This window comes from Periplaneta americana, chromosome 10, assembly GCF_040183065.1.
Source record: "Periplaneta americana isolate PAMFEO1 chromosome 10, P.americana_PAMFEO1_priV1, whole genome shotgun sequence".
Classification (NCBI taxonomy): domain Eukaryota; kingdom Metazoa; phylum Arthropoda; class Insecta; order Blattodea; family Blattidae; genus Periplaneta; species Periplaneta americana.
The window spans coordinates 77,956,359-77,982,415 of record NC_091126.1 but is presented as its reverse complement, the minus strand read 5'-3'; the positions used below and the strand labels follow the sequence as shown (position 1 = coordinate 77,982,415).

General features: G+C 35.3%; 1 protein-coding gene and 2 long non-coding RNA genes across 8 annotated transcripts in view; 2 read left to right on the top strand and 1 right to left on the bottom strand.

Annotated features, from left to right (window-relative positions):
- The window catches only part of LOC138707810 (serine/threonine-protein kinase NIM1), a 918,589-nt gene that overhangs the window by 529,296 nt on the left and 363,236 nt on the right, over positions 1-26,057 (top strand). The window lies entirely within an intron of this gene.
- LOC138707808 (uncharacterized) lies at positions 8,202-9,736 on the top strand. Its single transcript, XR_011334381.1, has 2 exons — positions 8,202-8,624; positions 9,381-9,736. It is a non-coding gene; the product is annotated as an uncharacterized lncRNA (long non-coding RNA).
- On the bottom strand, positions 12,960-14,741 carry LOC138707809 (uncharacterized). Its single transcript, XR_011334382.1, has 5 exons — positions 14,677-14,741; positions 14,469-14,528; positions 13,670-13,731; positions 13,441-13,567; positions 12,960-13,099 (listed from the first exon to the last, which is right to left on the bottom strand). It is a non-coding gene; the product is annotated as an uncharacterized lncRNA (long non-coding RNA).

Below are 26,057 nucleotides of genomic sequence, written 5' to 3'. Positions count from 1 at the left end.
CAGCATTGTAACGCGCTTCAGCTATATATATATATATATATATATATATATATACATACACACAAAATACGCGTACTGCAGTTTAAAAAGAACTGGAACATGGCAAAATCTAAACCCGTGAAGAAATACTACTTCCAAATGAAATAGGAATATGATTATTTTGTTGTTAAAAAAGACGAAAGAATTGCTTGTTTACTGTGTCCCATCCAATTTATTTCTACTTGTCATTTCAATATTAAACCACATTTCAACAAAGCCCATATTAAGAATTATGGAATACACAAACTTTCGGTTAAGTTCATTCTTACGAACTGTATATTGCTTATTTATTTGAATCGGTTATTGTTGAAAGGAACTAAGTCCACTTTTTAAAGTTTTAAGATAATCCAAAAATAGTGTTTTGTGGATAATATATCGAAGATTAAACCAACATATATTTTACACATATTTTTTATGTGTACAATATATGTTGGCTTAATCTTCTATAGATTATCCACAAAACAGTATTTTTCGATTATCTCAAAACTTTAAAAAGTGGACTTAGTTCCTTTCAACAATAACCGATTCATTTATATACTGTTAAATTAAGAACGTCATTCGTTGTGTTCATTTTGACTTGAAATTAATAGTGACTTTCAAGGTTCATTACTTAAACGCTATAAATTTATGTTTCCGTTGGTGATGATAGAAGGAAAGTTTTCGAAAATCTAAAGCAGGTTAGGTGCAAAGAAATCTCAAAGAAAGTACCGACAGGAAATCTAGCATAATTGAAAACTTTGAAACGAATTAACGCAATATAAATGCAAATGAATTTATTACAATCCTTTTTGGAAATTACATGCCGCCACTGATGGATCTTTGACGGCCAGAGAATGTGAACAACTATACGCGGAAGTCGATCATCCCCAATAGAAATGGAGTGAGGCTGACGTCATATTCCCCTACTTACGGGTTCTGCAGGCCTGTACTAGCCATAGTGCAACTGATTCAGAACAGCTCTGTTTATATACAACTTTGAAGGATTACGTATTTTAATTAGCATTTTAAGTGCTGCAATGAATGTTTATCGATCACTGACTTCAGCGAGACAAGAAAGTCAAGAGTCCCTAGAACTTAGACATCTTCAGAACTGTGAACACTAGTGTTTTCACTCAGTGCACGCGGTGTATGTGCACACGAATGCCCATCTCTACCTTACACTGAACTCATACTTCTTACGAATTGGTATGACACGAAATGAATATAAGAATTTCCTTGGAGTGAGGAATGTTGGAATGTAATCTTTAGGTTCGAAGGAAACGAGAGAACTCCAGGAAAGTCCTCATCATGCGATCTAGTTCATTGCAAGACAGGTAATGCTCCAATCTGTGCCGGTTATCGAATCCGGGTTTGCGTCATGTTCGAAATTGTAATTCCGCTCTCTAGCATTGATGTGTCAGAGAGGTTTCATTGGGTATGGCCGGACGTTAAAAATGGCCGAGTAAATATTCCAATGCAAATACTATAAGGTCATTCCTGCAATTTCAATCAAATTTATAGGAATATGCAACATATCATACATTTCAACATTAATTATTTATATTTCCATGTCAACATGATAGGAATCAATGTACCAGAGGTTCAAAAGGCCAGAATTGCAACGCTCGTACATTCATAGTACATTGTGTGTTCGCATATTCACTTCTATGCAGTCCAATTTGAAGCGCATTGAAACCAATTACAGTTATCAAGCAAATACGATAACAACCATAGCAGAGGAACAAACTTGTTAAATAGGCCACGGTTGATAACATCCTAATTTGCACATTCGCTCTTGTCACATTACTTTAGCTAAAATATATGAAAACACACTTCCGTTATATTAGAGGTTAGTAACCCTACGCAAATATATGTTGTACGTGATACATTATCCATTTATGAAATAATTGTAATGAAATACTTCGATACAAAGTTCTACGTTGTGCTATAGGAAATATATTGTAGCTACCTATCACAGACTGTCTTATATCTAGAGGTGATTTGAAGTTTTGCGCCGACAGATCCTATCAAATTCGTCGTCGACAAAATGGCATTGTAACAGGTTTCCTCAGAGCACTTGATTCCCTAGACTCTATTTCATTGGACATATTAATATTTTATAGTTTCAATGATATGGCATTTAGTTTCATTAAATCACATTTAGTTCATCAGTGACATGTTCCAATCTGTATCTTACAATAATAAATTTTTCCAGTACTTACCTGTACGTTTCAAGTGTGTCTCAGTGCTCTATATTGGGGCACGTATTATTCATTATAATATGCATTAATGACTTACAATTTGTTCATCTACCGCTGTGGAGTAGCGGTTAGCATGTCTGACCGTGGAAAGAGCGGGAAAATAGAGTATCTAATCCTAGTTTAAAACAAAAGATTTTATAGCCTCAAATCTAATAAAGTTATAACAAACATTAGTCTAAGATTTCACCCAAAAACAATAAAAATAACCTCAAAAAAACTTTTAACTACTTTAACCAAAACAATTCACTTAGCCTATATTCATTGTATAACCGCGGATGCTGGCACAAATTTTACCAATAATAAATCAAAATTACCAAATCAAACTTCCATGAATTTCCAATCCTGGTTGGGACAAATTACCTTAATGTTGTTTTTCCGAGATTTTCACTCAACCAATCGAGAGACAATTACTGGGTAACTTTCAGCGTTGAACCTCGGACTCATTTCGCCATTATAATTACACTTCCCCTCTGTCATCATCATCATCGCCGTTTCTTTTGGGCTTGCTCAGATGTATAGAGTCGTCTGCAGGCTGCCACCGAACTTGGACCGCGTGGTTTGTGGTCATTAGTTGCTGGTGGTAGTGCTGTGCACTCTGGGCTCATGGGGATGATTTGACTGTGAATAATGCCGATGACTGTTTATAGTCAGTTGATGCTGAATAGAATCACATTAACCCTGTACTTATTTACTGATGCGCAACAAATCATTTCTCTTTAATTTTAGTCAAAATGGAGGATTTAATCATTTTCTTATATTGGAACTACAGTGGTAATATAAAATTTCTGGACATATGTAGATGGAGTCGAACTTCAAATGGAACATACATAGATTTGATCTGCAGAAAGATATCAAAAGGGATTTTTGTGATAATAAAGATTAAATATCAAGCTAATCTACAGATGTCGAAAGTTGTTTATTTTACTTACTTTCATTCTATATGTCACATGGAATTACTGTTTTGGGATAATGACTCGAATGTCAGAAACAATTTAATATTACAAGAAAAGGCCATAAGATAAAAGTGCATTATGGAAATTAAAACTCATTGTAAACCTTTATTGAGAAAATTAAGCATTTTAACGGTTGCGATATTATATACTGCGTCATGCAATGTTTGTTGCAAGTTTGGAAAAATCTTGACTCTTTCTTTCAGTTTAACCTCTCCCTTCTAGGTACATTTACACGACCCACGCCACCCGGGCTCTTACAGGGCCGCGACCTGTCGGGAGAGGTATTAAGCTATGGATCACATACATACTTTTTTGACCACACAAGGACATGGAGGGCCTCCCCGGATGAGGGATCAGCTCAATGCCAGGGTCACCTCCGATACAACACAAACATTTAAGACATTGCACATCATTCACTCACACATGGCCGTCCATGGCCGGACTTTCAAGAGGTACAATCCCGGCATTTGCCTGAAAATAACTGAGGAAACCATGGAAAACCTCAGTTAGGGTTTCCGGCCCCTGGGATCGAACCCCGGATCTCCCGAATGCGAGGCCAGCCCTCTACCACGCCGCTAGCCCGCTCTGTTTAAATCTTGACTCGTTTTCACTAAATAACGCTAGTCTACTTATGAGTACAACACCAGAAACAAAAATAATTTTGATGCTTAATTTCTGTATAAATACCTCAACTAAAACAACTTTCCGGAAATAGAAAGCAAATCTGGAAGTCAGTAATTTTATTTCAATTAATTAGCTGTCAAAAACTTGTTAATTAATAATTATTTTACGATATTAATAATAATAATAATAATAATAATAATAATGATTTATTTAACCTGGCAGAGTTAAGGCCATACGGCCTTCTCTAACACTCAACCAGGAGTAAAGACTGCGTTACAAAAACACTACAAATTTACAAATTACACTACAATTTTACACACAAAATTGAATAAGATAATAATAATAAAAAATAAGCAACAAATAAGAAGAAATCGGACATAATATATAACATACAGAAAGAAAGAAAAAAGCATAATAATATGTGAACAGCAGGTCAAAATAAATGAGGCATACAAAAAAAGACAATTATTCATAATAATAATAATAATAATAATAATAATAAAATAAGAATAGTAACAATGATGATAATAATAATAATAATAATAGTAATATTAGTAATAAAGTAGTGCAGTACAAAGTATACAGTGAATACAATATTTCTAAGTACACACAATAAGGAAAATTAAGATTATATATAGCTCAACTTATCACATTAGAGATATAACATTATCGGAAAATATGAAAACAAAAATATAAAATAAGTTGAATATCATTAGAACATAAAAAAAAAATGTGAAAACGTGGAAACATGCAATACAACACTTGTCATAATAGTAAGTTAGTTTGGCAACTCGTCATAAGATAATTTTCTAACTTTGATTTGAAAGAATTCAATGTTCGGCAGCCCTTGACTTCAGGCGGCAGAGAGTTCCAGTGACGAGAGGTAGCAACAGTGAAGGATGAGGAATACAGAGACGATGCGTGAAGTGGAATTTCTAGCGTGTTATCGCGTTGTGATCGAGTATTAATATTATGATAGCGAGAGAGAGTATGAAATCGAGCGAATAAATAATAGGGGGATGAAGTGTGCATAATTCGATATAAGAGAGAAAGTGAGTGCAGATTTCTCCTCTCATGTAACCTAAGCCATGATAACTTCTTGAAAGAAGGTGAGATATGATCATAGTATCGAACATTACAAATGAAGCGGACGCACGCGTTATGAACACGCTGTAGTTTCTGAGCGGAATCAATCCTGAGATCACTGAACAAAACGTCGCAATAATCGAAGTGAGGTAGAATGAGTGTCTGTACCAGCGTCTGTTTTAATTTAGATGGATAATGATACAATCTTCTTAGTGAATGGAGAATAGAGAATGTCTTCTTACATGTATATTTAATATGCGTATCCCAATTGAGATTAGATTCGAAATGTATTCCGAGATTTTTGACGGTAGAGCTAAACGGGATGATTGTTTTATTCAGTTTCACAGGCGGAATATTCAGGTCGTTGACTTCAGGAATTAATCTACGGTTCGCGAACAGAATAGCCTGTGATTTACATGCGTTTAGGGTAAGCCCAAATTGTTGAGACCAGGAAGAGATGGAATCAAGATCTTCATTCAGACTATTAATGCTATCGTTTAGTGCGTCGGGACGGGCTGAAATATACAATTGAACGTCGTCTGCATATATTTGATATCTGCAGTGCTTAAATGAGTTGGAAATTCCATTTATATAAATAGAGAAGAGCAAGGGGCCTAATACTGATCCCTGAGGAACTCCTGTATCTACAGTACGCCAGGATGAGAAACGATTATTAGATATGACACGCTGCTGGCGGCCAGTAAGGTAGGAGTACATCCAGGTGATAGCACTATCAGAAAGGTGTAGCGTTTGTAGTTTAGTTAATAGTAGATCGAAGTCAACAGAATCAAAGGCTTTGCTATAGTCCAATAAAACTAGTACAGTAGCCTGTCGTTTATCCATAGCTGTGCGTATGTCCTCAGTAACATTCAACAAAGCAGTAGAAGTGCTATGGCCATTTCTGAATCCTGATTGTAAAGGGTCTAAAAGATTAAATTCTATTAGGTAGTCTGACAACTGCTTATGAATGATGCGTTCCAGAGCTTTAGATAAAACGGGAAGAATGGAGATTGGCCTATAGTCTTTTGCAGAAGTAGGTGAATTTACTTTAGGAAGTGGGCGTACCAAGGCTGTTTTCCAGAGTTGCGGATAAACAGACGTGATAATTGAAGAATTGAAAATATGAGTTATTACGGGAAGCACGACATCGACTAACTTATTGATAAAGACTATGCTTATGTTATCAGTGCCTTGTGCTTTAGATTTAATGCTTTTAAGAGCCCTTCTTACTTCAGAATCAGTAATGTGCGAGAAGAAAAATTTTTCGCGAGAAGGTGGAGGATTAGCTAGGAGAGTATTAATTGTATTTCGTTTTGACTGTTTTTCAGGTCGTATAGTGGGAGGTGAGGTAAAGTATTCATTGAGTTTATCAAGCGGTATGTTTATAACTTCAGCTTCTGATGCTTTCTTCCCTACTCCCATATCACGTAAGTTATTCCAAAGACACCGAGGGGGAATGGACGGGTCGACGAGACTCAGGGCGTGACGGCGTTTAGCATTCCTAATGCTTTGTGTGGTTTTGTTTCTAAGTTTTTTGTAGTTGTTAAAGTTTTCGGCAGATTTGTTGTGTCTGTACTTCCGGAAAGCAGCGTCACGTGACGTCATAAGATTACGAATACTGTCATTCAGCCATGGGGCAGGTCGGTGAGTGACACGTCTCTTCTTTAAAGGTGCATGTTTGTCGAATAATTGTATTACCATGTCATTAAAGGTGGCAACTTTTTCGTCAACTGTAATTAAATTAAAAATAGTATGCCATGGCATTTGTAGGGCGTCAGAAATTAGTTGGTCGTTGTCAATGCCTTTTAGATCTCTGTAAGTAATTACCTTAGCTGCATTTTTTGGGCACTGAAGAGAGTACTCGGCAAAAATAAGATCATGACCAGATATTCCCGGAACTGGTAACTGCCCTGAGGTTAGAATTCTATCAGAATTATTCGTAATGATTAGGTCAATTAAAGTATCAGAAGTAGGTGTGTGGTGGGTAGGATTGAGTGGAAGAATTGTTAGATTGAAAGTTTCGAACAAATTACGCAGTTGATTAGTCCCATTTGATCTGACAGCCAGAAGATTAATATTGAAATCCCCCATAAGTAAGATATGTTCATATTGCGGTAAAAGATCGGCTAACGGGCTTTCTAAATCGGATAAATGTCCAGCTTTGGGAGGCTTATAAATAACTGCTAAGAGACATTTATGAAGACTTGCTTGTATTTCTACGAACAAATATTCGGGTCGTAATGCATCGCCTTGTGATTTTAGAATAATTTTAGGGTGCAGATCATTCCTAATATATGCGCAAACTCCACCCCCTCGTTTGTATAATCTGTCATTTCTACATAACGTATAGCCGTTTAAGTGAACGAGTGAGGAAGACAACGAGGGTTTTAGCCACGTCTCGCTAACAAGAATACATTGGACATCTATATTAGTGAAAATAGAAGAGAATTCCTGGAAGTGAGGAGTAATGCTTTGACAGTTTAAATGTGCTACTTTCAAAGATTTGGGGTCAGGTGAGAAAGACTGCTTTAACAGCTGAGAGGTAGACAATAGAGGGGTTGGGGAGGATGACAGACAAGTGGATAGAGTTGTGGGAACAGGTTGTCGACAGTGAGGAGGGTCGGGGAGGCTAGACGAGCCATCAGCCTGAGGGCATGCCACAGAAAGCGGGACGATATAGGCAATAGTGCCAACCTAACTAAAAATAGACTAAATTTACTGAGGTAATGTAATGCAACTAAATATAGTATTACTACAATAATTAAATAATTAGTATTAAATTATTAAACTATTACTTTCTTAATATAACAAACAACTTATGAGGAGTTGCCTTGACTTACTAATTATGTATCTCAGCCATACGGGTGATCCTTCTTTTCGTGTCGCCGCTTTTTACAATGATGACGCCGTCTTGAGTCCACACGTTGGTTTGTCCAAATTTGGTAATCGCTTCGCGTAAGATGTTGTGGCGAGTTTTCGTCAAGTCTTCCCGAATTGTCCAACCAGAATTCTTTAATTTTCTTTTGTTTCGGAAGACCTCACTTCTCTTCCTATAACTAGCGAATTTCACAATTATTGGTCTGGGTCGATTCTCATCTCTCCTACCAACTCTATGACTTCTATCAATGTCGGCCAGACTCAAGTCCACCCCTACCTTCTCCGCCACACTAATCGCTAACACATCGGTATCCTCACCATTGTTCTCACCTACACCAAAAATACGCAGACACTGGCGTCGCTGATATTGTTCTAAGGGCCTGTACTACGACTCTCGGATAAAGTTCTAGTTTAAACTTATCCGGCAGATGGCATATTTATCCGGAAGTTGGGTTGTAATTGCGTACTACGACTTTTGGTTATGTGCAATCTGGAGGCTAAACTTCCAGATTAGCAATCCGGGAGGCAGAGTAGCAGATTGGCGTTATCCGGAGGTTGGAACTCGGTGTTGAAATCAAGATGGCTGCACGTTGTACAGCTGGTGATTTGAAGGATCAATTTAATTTTGATACTGATTCTGATGATAAGTTCTGGAGCAGATGCTTCGTTATATCAGAACAGCAAAACGAATTAGGCCCCGTCCAAATAATTTTGAAGAATGGGATGACGAGAAATTTTTTAGACAGTTTCGAATAACGAAACCTACTACATGAAATCAATTATCAACTGAAACAAGACACAGCTCGTAAGTACACAGTTAATAATAAGCTACACTATTTCGGTAGGTATTACATCAATATTTTGTATATAATAGCACTATAATAATTACTTTGAAGTACAGTAACCTGTAATACAGTAGAAGTGAGGTTAGAATGTTGCTTCATACAGGTGTTCTGTTGCCCTTACAAGGTATGAAGGTGATTGATATAATAATATAGGGCAACCTACAATAATAACAGTTTCAAAATACTTTTATATAAAAAATAATAACAGTATATAATATATCAAAATCCTTTATATGGTAAACTACCATTTCTTCACAATTGCGTTACCACATTAAGATACAAATGTATTCACATATTTCGGTTCTAGTCAAGTCATATGTACCATAAACGAAAGAAAAATTGAGTGCCGACACCAATTTCCCAAATAAAGGTGGAAAGTTGCTGTGAAAGTGGAGTGCGGTGGAGAGGTACGGGTAGGCGGGATCGTTCTATCGAGATAGAACGGTAGTCGGCAGGGAAGGGCAACACATTCATTTCATTACTGTGTTTTCTTACTAATTAAAGGGAAAAGACAAGTTTTCGTAAGATCGAGTTAGTGACAGGTTAGTATGATTTGCATATATTTACAATTGTCTAAAAAAAAATGTCAAAACTACATCCAAACCTCTCTCTTCCAGGCTATCCTGTAGGGAGTCCTTGCCTTCTTTTGGTAACGCTATTGTAAAGATTTACCGGTAAAGTTGTAACCAAATCTCATTGTTTATACATTTTTCCAGAAATAATGCCTTACCTCCAATGGACCAACTACTACTGGTATTGAGATTCTATGCCACTGGGAGAACATTGACAACAGTAGGAGATTTTTGTGGGGTCCACGAAGTTACAGCAGGAACTGTTGTCAATCGAGCTAGTGCTGCATTTGCTGCTTGGTTTAATTGAAGTGATGACTTTTAATGCTTCATTGGGAGTAGTTTTATTTGCTCCAGTAATTAAGTGCAAGGCTTATTTCCCCCCCCCCCCAAGGGATTCTGTCTCTTTTTGATGCTGTTACGAATACTTCTGAATAGTATTTTAATACAGGTTTTATGTATATATTATAGGTCTTGATTAAAGTTTTCCTAGAACTGTTTCATTTTGTGTCTGCTAGTTGTTTAGTCAACTCTCCGAAGATAGATTGGAATACCAATAAGACATCACTCATGAGTAGACATCGGATTTTTAGGCACTAAAAATTGCAGTTTTAGGCGCCTAAAATAAGCTCAAAATTTGTAAAATTAGGCTCTATTTTAATGAAAATAGGCATTTTAGGCACATCAAGGTATCATACTTATTTCTTTCACTGAGATTTTTAGTTATACACTAAAATACGCACAAAAAAGTATGTTTAAACATTAAAAAAGAATACTATATTATATTTATAAACAGAGCTGCACAAATTTAATATATTGAAACTAATGAAATAATGATTATTGATATCAAGATTACTCATTTTAAGTTATTGAAATTCAGTTCCATGCTCAGACTTTATTATAATTATCTGCACAGTACACCACCAGAATTTTTTCTAAATTCTCCACAGTTAACCTTTGCCTTTCATTTTGAAAGCAGAAAAACTTATTTCAACCGAAACTGATGTGAGAGGCGCAAATTTTAAATTAGGTACAATAGAAACATCAATACTTACTGGAACATTTACACTTTCCCCCGATATCACTCTTGATACTTTTTCCAACAATGAAAATCCTACATTCTTATTTAATACGTTGTCCCACTTATTTTTAACTTTTTTTCCCAGTTTCGCCCAAAGCAGAATGTATGTTCACTTGAGCTTCCTTTACTATTGCTGTTTGGCTACAAAGAGATTGTTTTTCACTTTCTAATTGTTCAATGCTTGCAGGTATGAAAGAAAAGTTTGATGTTATGTAGGCAATATCGTTTTTCACTCGTGAGTCATTCAGACAATCTTTCACTGCTTTCACACACGCTTTCATGCAGAAGAAGCTAAATTAGTAGCGTGAAAAGCTGCCAGCTAAGCAATTAGAATATAAGAATATCATCCCGGCAATTGTTATCAAAGTTGTAAGGAAGAACTGAATATTATGAGTACATACGTTTGACTGGAGAATTCAAAAGGTTAAAGTGTAGTGGTCTTAAAAAGAATTATACCTCAGGATAGCTCAGTCAATGTATAAATATTATAGGCCTACTCATTAAAATTAATAGAATTTATATATTTCAACTATTGTTACATACCTGTTTGCTACAAATCTTGCAGAATATTATTTTTCCATCATAAGTGAATTCTGAATATTCTGTTAGCCATTGCCGGATCAATGTAGATTTTGCACTTATATTTTTCGGCATTATCGCGTTAAACTTCACAGGAAAACGTCCTACCGCTCAAAACTTCTCAACACAAATAAGGTGAGGGAAAGAGCAACTGTTAACGAGCATTCAAATGAACCGTTGTTATTGAGATTCAATTGGACAAAAATACAAAGTTCCACTTATTGTTGCATTTCCTGGTAGTGTTAACACTAGGAGGGCCTTTCTTTTAAATATTTTGTAATGGTTTACCCTATTAATTCGCAGTTTTACGACTTTTCATAAATATTTCAAAAACACTCTTTCTCCAAAAATTGTGATTTTATGACACTCTGAAGGGCAGTACAGCTAATCGGTTTCAGACCGAAAACAGTCATTTTTATAATATAGAATATCTCTGAATCGGTAGCAGCACATGTTGTGATTGTTGCCTGCTTCAAAACTAAGGTTGGTTCTTTGTCGGCATTTATGCCTCCAAACATGTTAAATTCGGTGAAATCTATTGCGAGTGTCGTGAGATTCAAAACATTTTGTTTCCTTTATCAATGGTTTCATGGCCGGTGTGAAGCAAACTTTCCACTTTTTAAATGCCTTAAATTTCGCAGTGCATGCATGTATAAATTATAAAAAGTAAGAGTAAAATGCGAAACTTTACAGTGAGTTAGGCATTTTTAGGCGAATATTAACAAATTAGGCTCTAATAACCGTTTTAGGGCATTTTAGGGCACTATAAAACTCTTTGAATACCTTTCAATTTCCATGAAACACAAATATTAATAATTATTTTTACTTTTCTCCTAAAGAAACAAAATAGGCATTTGCCCTAGAATCCGATGTCTGCTCATGAGACAACTGTCAGGAGATAATGTGGTAGGGTGGCAAGTTCCCTTCTCCTTCCTTGCATATATCGCTCACCAGTAGGAGTAGGCCTAACATATTTCATTAATCAGACTTAAGATATGCTTGCTATATACAGTATTATTATTTAACAAACTGTAACAGTTTATTAAATTTTAGACGTGACAGTTTTTCTTCATTTCCTGAAAGTTTTGGAATTGGCATTTATGTTTTGCAAGGGAGCTGTTTCATTCACGCTAGGCCTAGTGATTCATGTATGCAAACATATTCATATCGTTACTTTTTATATATATTTTATTGCTTGGATCCCTCACAGTGATGTCTTAACAGGCTAAGATGATTCAAACACAAAGGTTTGATAAATACATTTTAAAAATTATGACCAGGTACACTGTAGGCTATTTAAAACAATAAAAATGCACTGTATCTGCAATTCAAATTTATTTTACATAAGCAAAATATGGTAAAACAACATTTTTCAAGAGGCACATTAATTGAAGCGTCGGCTGGAACAACGTTATAAATTATATTTGGTAAAATTTACAGGAGCTGCAAAAATGTGTATATGCGTACAACTTTGTTCTTATGAGGGTAGCAAACTTTTGAGTGGACAAATTTCACGTACTGCATTGATGGATAGTTGCAAGCCAAGGAGTATAGCAAGGTAACATGACATACAACATTATTACACGGAAACACACCGAATGAAAATGTTGTAATTTACAACGTTGTTCCAGCTGACGCTTCAATTGTATTCAGGTACTCTGTGAATGTGTACTTAAAACAAGAGAGATGCACTATAGCTGCAATTAAATTTAAAATTTATTTATTTATTTTGTGTGAACAAAACACGACATTTTTCAGGAGACACAATAAGCATAATCATGTATTACATCCACTGTCTCATTATATATGCTATGGTACATGTCATATTTACAAATTAATAATATACAGGCTAATACATTAGAGTACATAGTAACTGTAATTAAACACAACACAAATACATATGCAAATACACAAAACTTGGAAAACTGTGGCAGAGCCAACTTCAGCTATAAGCCCCATTTGTTAGAGATCTGCACGGGCCATAATTCTTAGGCCCGGCCCATCTCGGCCTGATCTGAACCAGACCCGAACCCAACCAGAAACCTTAGATTAGTTAATAATTATCACCTGACTCGAACCTAATCCTGAAGACTAGCAGATAAAGCAGAGGCCAGAGACCACAGGGATCAAGAACAGCTGCAAGAGATTATCACTCCATTAGAAGGATGAGAAGAAGTAATCTCCCAGTCATCCAGGTCAAACAAATCTGGTCAACAAAATTAAACATATTTTTTGTTAAAACATAAAGAATGGGTGATTATTGTAGCATTTACTTTCTGCCACTAATTGAAGATGTCTTTGTAGATAGACCACTCATTAAAGAGGAGGAAAAAGTAATGTAAAAACTCCAAATCTTACTTTTGATATTCCAAACCCCATCTCTTTGCAAACATGAGGATATGACTTACTTTTATTTCAAATCATTCTATGTTATAATGTTAGATTCCAACTTTCAACTAATGTATTTTTTAAAGAAATCACTGTAATAGTACTGAAGTTCATGAATTTCTAACATCTCAAGTAAAAGTAAGTCAACATTAAACTTACAGTTCACAGATGGAGAAAGATTTTTCAATGTGGCTAATGCATTCCTCAGGGGCTTGCTTTTTCTTTCTTTCTTTTTTTTTTAAGCATCCTTGGGGTGTAACTCGATCAGCTATTATCCCATTATCAGCTGAAATATTTAAGAGAGGGATATATGCTTATATTCAGATCTTTCTGAGTTTAGCCTACATTACCTACACTGAATAAACCAGTAATTTCACTTAAAACTTACTTTCATTACACTGTGTAAATACCCGTACAGTGGAAGACCTTCACCTGCTGCACCAGCTGACTCTGTAATATTTTAAGAGTGGAATTAATTCATAAGATATTTAATTCTGGAGAAAGATGATGTTTTATCATAAATGTGTGGACACTTCAAAGTCAGCAGCTGTAACAGTATTGTATTTTCTAACGTGCTATTAATCCAAACTCATTTTTAACAATAAGAAAGTGAAGCTGCAATAAAAAGAGAGAGAGAGAGAGAAAACCAAGCAAATAGTTCTATTGTAAATAGAGTATAGTCAGTTTCTGTTTTACCTTATGAAAAGATATTTTTCAGTTTTTCTGTACACAAAAAATCATTCACAAGTTTCAAAATGAGAATCCTCATGGTAAAATTGAAATACAACTTAACATAATGTGGCCTAATCTAATTACAAACCCATTACAGAGAAATCTCAAAATAAATTCTTCAGTTTAGTGTACTTTCTATTTTTAGGCCTACATTTATAAATTTCAAATTCCCACTCAAATCCCACATAATATTATAATACAATGATGTTTAGTTTTTATGACATCCATTTCTTGTGACCATTTCATCATTATGTACAATTTATATTTTAACATTTTTTTTTTTAACTTTTGCATCTAATTTATCTACTGCTTGCTGCAGATTTCATATAGTATGTGTGTTAGTTTTATTTTCAACATGTTGGCTGAAAATGTGTTTACATGTTACAGCTATTTCAGATTGGAAAAGGATCATACGTAGAATGTGAAAGAATGTTTTGTAGTATAAATCAAATTACCTGGAGATATTGTTGGGATGTCCAGTTTCACTTCAAAAACTAAAGAATTGCACTGTGAACCTGAATGGTAATAATAGAAATAATAGAATTATAAAGTAATACAGACATTAAATTAAATTTGTATAACAATTTTCAAGAATCTAATATTTTCTTTTATCTCTAAAGCTCATCATCTCTTCTTCTGACTCTTAATTCCTTACACACTAACCTCATTCGTGTTATTAGCTGCACTGGTATCAGTGGAACTTGGTTTAGTTACTACTTCGGCTGTAACAAAAGTAAGTAAATAAATAAATGAGTGAATGAATGAATAAATAAATAAATAAAAAGAATTCAAACTTGTGTTATACAATTTCCTCTGCTTATTATGTAATAATTGTATAAATTAACATATAAGTGAACTTATGCATTGAATATTAATAAAAATCACTGAGAAATCACTCAATTGATAGGAGAATTAAATCACTTAGCTTGGCTAAGTTTGGATTTGGTTTTGCTTCAGTTGGAGGGGCTCCAATTGTTTGTAGCCTGCATTGTCTCTCTGCAGCAGCAATTTTCTTTGTGTTCTTTTCCAAGAATTCAAATTTGCTTCTCAGCTGTTTTCAGGTCCTTGTATTTGTGCTGATGTTACTATATTCTTCCCATGCTTCATTCTATATTACTAAAAAGGAAGTAAAACTAGGTTAATTCCATATGCAACCTACAACATTAGAAGATATACTGTAATTCTCTTTTTCCCTTATCTAAGTTTCTATACTTGAATAAGCAAGAGCTTTTAATGGACGATTGTCAGTACAATATCAAACATGACTATACTGTACATAGAAACTTTGGAAAAAACTGAATATCTTCTGTTTATGTGTTATTTTACGAGGTGTTGAATGTGCATTACAGTGAGTGATTATAGTCGAACTGGTAGCAGCAACAGATATTGCATTTTAGTGGAAACGTCTCTCCACCTCATGATGTTCTTTTAAAAAATAATGTTAGGCCCTATCTGTGATCGAATGGTATTATAGGCCTAATACAAAATATCCGCCCATTTACTAACAGTAAAATACGTAGGCCTAACATACTGAAATATTGGTAATTTGCTAGGAACAGTGTACCTTGCTGTACTAATGTTGGTTAGAAATCCCAGGCCAAAAACAGCATTCATTATTATCAGTATCAGTGAACGTTTCTTTTTAAACGAGTTACTATGCCTTCGACCCATGATTTGAAGCCGTGAGTACATTATTTCTAAAAAAATTACCGAAATAGGCCCTATTCACTAATAATGTAGGCTATACAACAAACTGAAAGCACACTTAATATTAATTACAATACAAAAATAATTGCCACCTACACTTCTTGTGCAGTTACACATGAATAAAACAATGATTATGGAGAAAAACGCACTTTTGCTGGAACCCGCACCCGTCCTCTTTAGGCCTACTAATTAAAAACAAAATATTATCATATTGTAGGAATTATTACTATTCGAAAAGAAACATAACCTTTAAAATCTTACCTTTTGCTTCCATGTAAAGTTTCTTCATACAGTATGTGTAAGTTTCTGTTCTTCACTCTGTTATTTTCTTGGCTGGAGCTTCAGCATTATAATAAATAATAACAATAATGCTTACAATAAAACCTCAAAATAAATAGTACCATATAAACACGGAACATAAACATGAAATACGCGGGGAAAGGTATACCAACGCAATAAATTTCACTACATTTTCAGTAACTTCATTGCCAACGTAATAAAAATGTTACTATATCTTCCGGATAACAATCCTGCAGTTAAAATCCGCTGGTAGTACAGAACAAAATATTTAACTTCCAGATTGCTAACCTGGAGTATACGAATCTGGAGCTTTAACAGGCGATCGTAGTACAGGCCCTAAATCGTCCAGTTTGTACTCTAGCTCCTCGATCCGACGATCTTTTTGCTCCAGAGCACTTTTGAAGTCACTAATTAAGTCTTTGTTGAAGTCAAGATTTTTCTGGAGTTCCACCACCACTGCACTCGTCACCGCGTCCTTGATTAATGAGTAGCTACTATGAATTACTTTATTATTAAGTTCTTCAGAATCAAGTTCAATTCTTCTAACCAAGTTTAATTTATTTCACCGTATCGCCACCGGCGTAGCTCAGTCGGTGAGGCGCTTGCCTTCTGATCCGGAGTTACTCTGGGGCGTGGGTTCGATTCCCGCTTGGGCTGATTACATGGTTGGATTTTTTCCGAGATTTCTACCAAACGTAAGGTAAATTTCAGGTAATCTATGGCGAATCCTCGGCCTCAACTCTCCAAATACCATCGATGCTAAATAGCCTAATAATTGATACTGCTTCGTTAAATAACCAAATAATACAAACAAATTTGACCCTGTCATGCATTGTAAAATGTATTGACAATAAAGGAATTGAGTAATATAGTAATTTCATTATTTCACCAGTATTGCCTGATTTACTATTTCAAGTAGAAAAAAATATTAAATAGCATTTTCATTTTAAAAACTTAGTCTCAATTTCAGGAAAATCCTCATCAGTTTCGTCATATTTTTCACCATTGATTTCATATTCATCATAGCTGTATTATTCATTGTTATCATATTTGCCAAGGTGATAGTAAACGTTATACTCATCACCACTGCCATATTCACCATTGCCATCGTCTTCGCTATAAACAGCTTGATCCGTTTGGGAATACATAAAATAAAATCGCTGTAACAATGAAAAATGTTTGCTACTTATTTTTCAGTAATATGTAGATCAGGGATGAGACGATATTAGCTCCCAATCACGGTAGAAGAGCTCGACCTTGATCACGAGCGCATAGCACATCCACTACATAGCGTCGTAACGTGTACATCAGGGATGTACATGCGTATACATCGAATAAAGGCAGAAATTATTACAATAACTTGCGTTACTAATTTTCTGGCTATATAATAGGGCTAATCAAATATTTAATATACAAGTACATATATAAACAAATCGCAAAGGAAAAGGGTTTTAAGAACAAAAAGAGAAATAGGCAAAATTGATTGTTTATAAACCATTTTCTTGTTAAAATCAATTATTTATTATGTAAATACTTCACTTCATTGCTTAGGAGAAACTGCTCGACTTGTGTGATTTCTAATTACTTTTGAGCATTTGTTTAAAAAACAAATAAGGACAATATTGATTGAAGTAGAGTATATTGATTGATTGTGAAAATGTAGTCCTTACTCTCCATTCGTGATTATGTAATGATGTTTCTTAGAGTGATTTGTGAGATACACATAATACGAAAAAACAAATTGATTCAATTATGCTATTGAAGAGCCATCGTGATTTTTGGGGTCAATGATTTAAGGAGATAGCCTATGTATGATTTTTAAAGCTTCCACAATTTTCAACTAAAATTTGTGAAATTTAAACTATATAAACAGATCTACAATACTATAATCTGTACACAATTTGGTGACATTACGTCTAATGGTTTTGAAATTATATTTTTTTTTAAATATAATTTATATTGACATCACTAAAAAAAGACTCCTTGCGTCAAAGTTTTCAAAATGTTTAATTCATATTTGCTCAAAATTTTGAAAATAGTTATGGCAATAAAAATTAATTAGATTTTTGAGCTCAGTCTAAATAGAGAGACACAAATTTTTAAACTGTGTGAATTTACTATTACAGCATATTTAATCTAAGTGCAATATGAATATTCCCCGAAAAAAAACTTATTACTAATATTTCATACAAAGGCTAATTAAATTTTATTTATCAACATTCAATTAACACCTGTGAGAAGTTTCAGACCAATATGACAATGATTGTTGTGCAAGGAGCTTTTTATTCGGTAAACTGCTTAAAATTTTAAAGTCGAGAAAACAACGTTAAAAAAAAAAACAAAAAAATTCTCTCAACTCATGCATGTTTGGCCATATATGATTTATATGGTTAGATCATTTTAAACAATCTCAAATATAATTACGATTATAAAACAAAACACGTGGATCTTTTTATTTTTTCAGCATTATTTCTTGTCTGAAATAAATTGCTCTCTTCTCCAGAATAATGTCTATATCTGTGTTGTGTTTTGTACTGGCATTTGACATTTTTTCTTTACAAATAATATAGTATATATTATTTAATTATTAAACATCGACTTTAGTTACTGCGGGAGTTTTTTTTTTGTTAATTCGTTTTAGATTTGTTTTTAGTGATTGATTTTATTTTACTTATTTCTGGTTTGATCCTTTGTAACATGAATTACTATACCAGCACACATAAATTACTTCACCGCTATGTTCGTTATACAAAAACTAAACCTTCTACTTATCATTAATACCTGTACTGTAATCTCGCTTGCGATCTCTCATGGTCTGCAACGTTGCATGTGCTGTACACCCTTGTGTCTCAGGCAGAAAAGCTCCGTGCTTATGGAGAGAGCTTAAAAAAGCTCGCGCTCCGAACTACTAGTAATCGTCGCATCACTGTTGTATAGCATTAAAGCTAAAGTGAGTAGTGACGAATGTTCATTATTAGAGTACGTCATATCATCGCCATGAGACCTACTTTATACTTGTAAAAATAATGACAGCTGTGAGCAGTATGCAATGAAGATAAAAAATGCAAATAAGACGAAGAGCATGGTCATGGAAGAAAAATACAGAAGATAAACTTGCGAATTCTAAATGAGGCAGTTGAGCAAGTGGACAGCTTCAAATACTCGGGATGTACTATAAGCAGTAACATGAGCTGCTGCTAGGAAGTCAAAAGGAGGATAGCAATGGCCAAGGAAGCTTTTAATAGAAAAAGGAACATCTTCTGCGGACCTCTGGAAAAAAATGGGGAAAGAGACTAGTGAAGTGCTTTGTATGGAGTATGGCATTGTATGGGGCAGAAACAAGGACATTACGACGAAGTGAAGAGAAGAGAATAGAAGCATTTGAAATGTGGATATGGAGAAGAATAGAACGTGTGAAGTGGACAGACAGAATAAGAAATAAAGTTGTGTTGGAAAGAGTGGGTGAAGAAAGAGTGATGCTGAAACTGATCAGGAAGAGGAAAGGAATTGGTTGGGTCATGGCTGAGAAGAAACTGCCTGCTGAAGGATGCACTGGAAGGAATAGTGAACGGGAGAAGAGTTCGGGGCAAAAGAAGATATGAGATAATAGACGACATTAAGATATATGGATCACATGAGAAATCAAAGAGGAAGGCACAAAATAGGAAAGACTGGAAAAAGCTGGGTTTGCAGTGAAAGGCCTGCCATTTGGCAAAACACTAAATGAATGAATGAATGAATGAATGAATACGAAACATTGAAGTAATAAATGTGTGGTACACCCCTTAAAATGAATGTTTGATTACAATACCTCCTTCCTTGGAAGGACCACATTATTTTATATCTTCAATATTTATGCTAGCTGTGATAAGCAGCACATAGTCGCCAGGAATGGAACGCGCCTGACCGCGACTGTGAAGCTAAAGCATTACTGTGAATCTATAAATACAGAAAATATAGGATAGGAATGCACATACGTGTATCTAGTTTTAATATATTACGTATTTTGCTATGATAAACTTATTAAAATTTGAGGCATCTACTACTTTCTGTTGTTGTTTAGTTAACTGTCCTAAGACACGTCTGAACCTCACAAGTGATACAAAGAAGGCACCACTTATGAGGCAACTAGGCCAGAAGATAATGGGCTAGGGTGGCCAGTTCCTTTCCCCCTCCATTGCATACATCGCCAACTAGCTACATGTATTACACTAGTCAGACTTCAGATGTATACAAACAATTGTTCCTCTTCTGACACATAGTGTTAAGTGAGGTATGCATATCCGGCAGAACCTCAACCAGAGAATCTACTTTCTGTATGGAAAGGAAATGCACTGATTACGGTGAATTTATATTTTTAATTAACACAAAGGAATCCATATGTTTTTATTCAAATATTAGCTTCATGTGTGAAGTTAAAAATATAATTAAAATTATAATGTAACTTATTTCATCCATGTATTTTATTTATATACTGTAGTTTATACAGCGTCGTTAAATAACCAAGTAAAACAAAAACATCGTAGGCTACGTGCAGTGATGAAGACTGAAATCCTACAGTGTTCTATGTAGCCTATAGAGTACCGTTATCTGTGATTGAGTGTTAATATTGAACCTAAATTGAATTCGAATCATATCAATATGGATAAGAAAAATGCTTAACATAAGTACAAATTGTTATTTTAATTTTTCTGCTTCATTTTAATATAGGATCGAATTTTGTGCTGCCAGATAGCGTAAAAGGACCACTATGCGTCGCCCTCTTCATAATCGCCTTTTCATGTTCATAATCATGGTCATGTTTATTATCGTCATCACAATTGCCGTGTTCGTAATCATCGTCGTTGTCTTCATCACGTTCTCTTTGCCTTTTATAACAATGTGAATCCTTACTCTCTAATGTCCTTCAGATGGGAACTGGTGCACTGTAGCTGGTAAGTTTTGTATCCTATTTACATGAAGCCACACTGGCGAGGGCTTGTGTAATCCCTCCCTGGCTGCAGCAATAACAGCACATTTGTTTTCGTAAGCTGTTTAGCAAATAAGTTAAACACAGTAATTTACACGCTTTGAAAATTTATGGCCTCACCCACTAGGAGCATTTACTTAGCAAATTTTAATTCCCATTCGTCATAAGTTTCAAAGCTGACATTTGTGTTGCACGTGCTCCTGTCATACAGGCCTATTTAATCCTGGAAATGCATGACGCGCACTCATCTCCACTCCGCACACCTGACCACACATATTCGTCTTTCATGTGTGCGCGAAAATCTTGAGTACCTGTTCGTGACCATGCTTGCCATAGAATCCCAAGTTTGCTAGTTAAAACTCGGCCGAGGGTGATATATTAAGGCCCGGTTTTATAAATATGGTTAATATAAAGATTATGTTAAACCAAAGTTAAACCTAACCGAGAGTGTAACTCAACACGCCGTATTACAGAGTCTCGGTTAAGTTAAACCGTAGTGGAATACGATTGGTATTATTGCTACGAAAGAAAAGAACATGATCGCAGCTGTTTAATTACACTTATTATTGATTTAAAATATCCGACGCTCGTGGAGAATCTTCATTAAGAAACATATTTGTTCTTCGACAACAGAGAGAAAAAAATCTATAAAAGACCAATACCGCCTACTTCAATATGCTTGTCAGACTTAACCTCAAATAGTTTCTTAACACAGCCAAACACAATGCAACCAGACTAAACCATGCATGACCGTCCGCAACTGAACTCCATACATAATCAACTGGCTAATGAGGTAATAATATCAATGTGCGTAATTTATAAGTTGTCTAGAATGTTTTTAAGTCTAGTAAAATTAGGTAACATTATTAGTGTGTTTATAAATCAGGCCCCACAGTAAATCTTACCAGGAGACTGCCTGCCGCACACAGCACAATGCGCAATAGGCTTACACTATATTTACGGACACCTCCGAAATGCAAAGCTCCCTGTAAAGCAGTTTTGAATAATTTCAAGGGAAAAATTGTTCCGGGGCCAGGTATCGATCCCGAGACCTCTGGTTAAACGTACCAGCGCTCTGCCAACTGAGCTACCCGGGAACTCCACCCGACACCATCTCAACTTTTCCCTTTATATCCACACAACTCGCGTGGGCTGACGAAACGCCAGAGACCCACATCGAGTGCACACAATCTCATGTTCATTTATATTTCAAAGTGGTGCACTTTATTTCGAAAAATTCTTGACCGCCGTGGTCGTTCAGTAATATTGATCACTCGTTCATCGTCACTCATAAGTTATTGGAAAACATCTACAATATCCATGTGTATTGCGGGAACCGCCATCTTGTACTGTTGAGCCTTGAACTACAGTTTAAACGGCAGAGAACTGCCGATTAAGTTAAACTCAGATTTATAATACGAAGCAGAACGAAAAACTTCAGTTTAAACTGAACGTAAGGTTTAAACGGCGTTTAAAGTACCCGCCCTAACGGCGACAAAAATTTCCAACATGACTGCCTTCAGAAAAGAAGCATTGTCCACTTTTATAGCATCTTTCGGCGTTCCTGTCCTGATGCTATTCTGGCCTGTTATGCTTTTTTATATGGTAGCTATTATCGCATGGACTCGCATAATTCACGCCATTGCATAATTCACACACCTGAATTGTTATCATAAATTTTTTAAAATTATATATCCTGTAATATTTCAAGCATTTGCCTATATTAATTTGTAACTTTTTTTCCAAAAACGTTTAAGAGAGAGACGAATTTCATTCATCATCTTTTAATGGTCGATATAGCACTGCTACCTGCTACACTGGAAGATACCGTAAGTTGAGGATCTTAAACCCGATGATAGTACAACAGACTCCTGTCCGAATTTTGTGCCACTTTATGGCTTGCACTCTCACGAAAAAAAAATCCATTTTGTCGCTAATAGCATAGTCCTCGACTGCACGACACAATATATGAGACCCTTGTAAGGAATTTTGGGAATTTCCTGTACCTGCGGGTTATAGATGACCACGTCATGCATAAATATATAATAGGATGCGAAGCTGCGGTCAGCACCATCTGGCGGCGGGGGGGGCTGAAATAAGATGATCAGCTCCCAACGTCGTAGGTGGTGAACATTAGAACTGCGTGTTGGGTACATTACCCAGAGTTCTCTATTTATCCGTTCGAGATATTGCTCGAAGAGACACAAGATGGCAGACAGAAACTTGCTAATAAGTGAACGTAAAGTGATACTACGTGTGTATAAGCAGTGTATGTTAAACAGTGATGTTTATGGACGTTGTAAAAATAGTGTTGTTGATGTATTGTCAAGTAATAGTAATATAATAAATTGAACTATCTAAGTAGTTCTTTCAGACTTTTCCATTGCGCTGTACAATAAATACCCAAAGAATACAATCCCAATTATCTAACCTTTTGCTTTATTTTTTGTCTCTGTCTGGTTATATTTTAATTGGGTAGTGTAAAATAGATCGTCTCTTTTATATTCCTGTTGGCTCCGGTAAGAATTTTCAGTAGAAGATGCTGTGAGGAATAAAAATGTAAATGTTTTATTTTAAATTGGGTTAGTTTTGAATATCGATGAGGGTGGGAGGGAATACTTTCTGCACAGTTTAACATTTTCATCACCAGGTGCGCTCCTAAATGCATGGAGTAATTACTCTTATCTCTACTTGGTGCGCTGCTAGATGCAATAACGCCCCTCCCCCCAGCAGGTGGCAGCTAGATCAATTTCTACAACAGCGCCTTTAGTATGTGTTACGGGAAACTCGGTAAGTTTCGCATCCTATTATATATTCATCCATGACCACGTTTTGTTCGCATTCAGTTGTAATGATAATGCGCTGGCAGTGAGACGATAAATATCGGTAAAAGTGTGTGTTATTGTAAAATCAGTTAAATAACATATGATAAAATACGGTGTAGGATCTCAATTTTTTCTTGTAAAATGTAGTATCGGTATTCTGAAACTTTCCTCGAATAAATCACACACCACCATTTTAGAACACCACAGTAGGTAAAAAAAAAGTATGTGAATTACGGAAGTAAATACGTTAGATTACGTCCTTTCTCGTCTTTCCCCTTCAAAATTCTCCAAAGTCTCATTTGCTGAACTGCGGGTTAGCTTGTCTCAGCGTCCGCTAATCCATACCACATTATAGATTCCAGAATCGCCTCCGGCCGTCGCTTACACCATGGGTAGCAACGGAATTAGAGCGACAATAATTCTCAGCGTAGCTTCCCTGCAGAGCGCAGCCTTGTTTCCGTGTAAAGAAATGCAGTGAGTAAATTAACTGCGTCCTTAAAGGCCAATTCACACGGGGATAGTTTACAGGAGTCAAGTGCTTGAAGCAACTCGACTTTCCTCCGACTTTACCCGTGTGATATGGTCGAGACAGTCAAGTTGTGACTTGGCGGTCAAGCAGAATTTGAGTTGACGACTCGTAAACTTTTGTGCCCACTTTCCCATCACGTGATCGACTTGACTCCACCACTGTCCTCGTGTGAATGCTAACTTGTAGCAACTTGCAAGCAGATATTGTGGATAGTGTGCGTGTAGGATTTGTTTAAATTAATAGCTAAATTAATGTAGGTTTAGAATTTGAGATTAATTTAACTTTCACACCCCACATTTACACAATTACTAATACTGCTCAAAAATCACTAGGATTTGTAATTCGAAATATTCAAGCAACCACCTGTTTTTAGGTTAGGCTTACATCTGGTTAGAAGGTAGTGGAATATGCTACTATAACAGTTATTTGGAATCTTCGTTACAAAAACAACATTCATTTTATCGAGTTGGTACAGAATAAATTCCTTAGGTTCCTGTATTATAAGGTATTCAAAATATATTGTCCATTTCAGTTCCCAACTAGGTTATCGAGATGAATTTTTTGTTTCCATACCTTCAATGACACAAGAACGACTTACTCCATGATATTTCTCAGAAAAATATGAAGAAAAATAATACAGATTTCGTTGAAATATTTAAAATAATTCCATTTTATATCCCTCCAAATATATATAGAAGAAATTCGATATTTACTATTTATAGATCGAGACAAATATCAAAAGTTTTTTTCTTGTTTCGACCCTGCAATTTATTATTGATTTATTAAATTTCTGATTTTTTAATATAATAAGCAACATCTCTTTCATGTTTTCATTTCTTTTATTTCTGTTGCTAATGACTTGCATATATTAGTATCTATTTTATAACGTCTGTCCATGTGACTCATTATCAATAATTATGAATTAAATTTATGTGAAGAAGGTGCTTTGATGGGCATCTAGCCTGTATACCTACTTCCCCATAAGTCATAATATATAAAAATAAATAAATACATAGGTAGGTAGGTAGGTAGGTAGGTAGGTAGGTAGGTAGGTAGGTAGATACGTAGATACGTAGATACGTAGATACGTAGATACGTAGATAGGTAGATAGGTAGATAGGTAGATAGATAGATAGATAGATAGATAGATAGATAGATAGATAGATAGATAGATAGATAGATAGATAGATAGATAGATAGATAGATAGATAGATAGATAGATAGATAGATAGATAGATAGATAGATAGATAGATAGATAGATAGATAGATAGATAGATAGATAGATAGATAGATAGATAGATAGATAGATAGATAGATAGATAGATAGATAGATAGATAGATAGATAGATAGATAGATAGATAGATAGATAGATAGATAGATAGATAGATAGATAGATAGATAGATAGATAGATAGATAGATAGATAGATAGATAGATAGGCAGGCAGGCAGGCAGATATCCTATTTTTAGAAATGCATGAGATGTACGAACTTCCGTGGAAAACTTCAAAATAATAAAAATTAAACAGTGGCAATTATTCAGAAACTTGTTACGGAACTTAAGGAACAAGGTGTCCAAAATAAATATAGAAGTGGTTCGCAAAAAAAAGAGAGAGAGAGAGAGAGAGAGAGAGAGAGAGAGAGAGAGAGAGAGAAAAAAACAATGTACCTTTAAGCATACAACATTCAGCGCGCGTTTTTCACGTTTGGAACA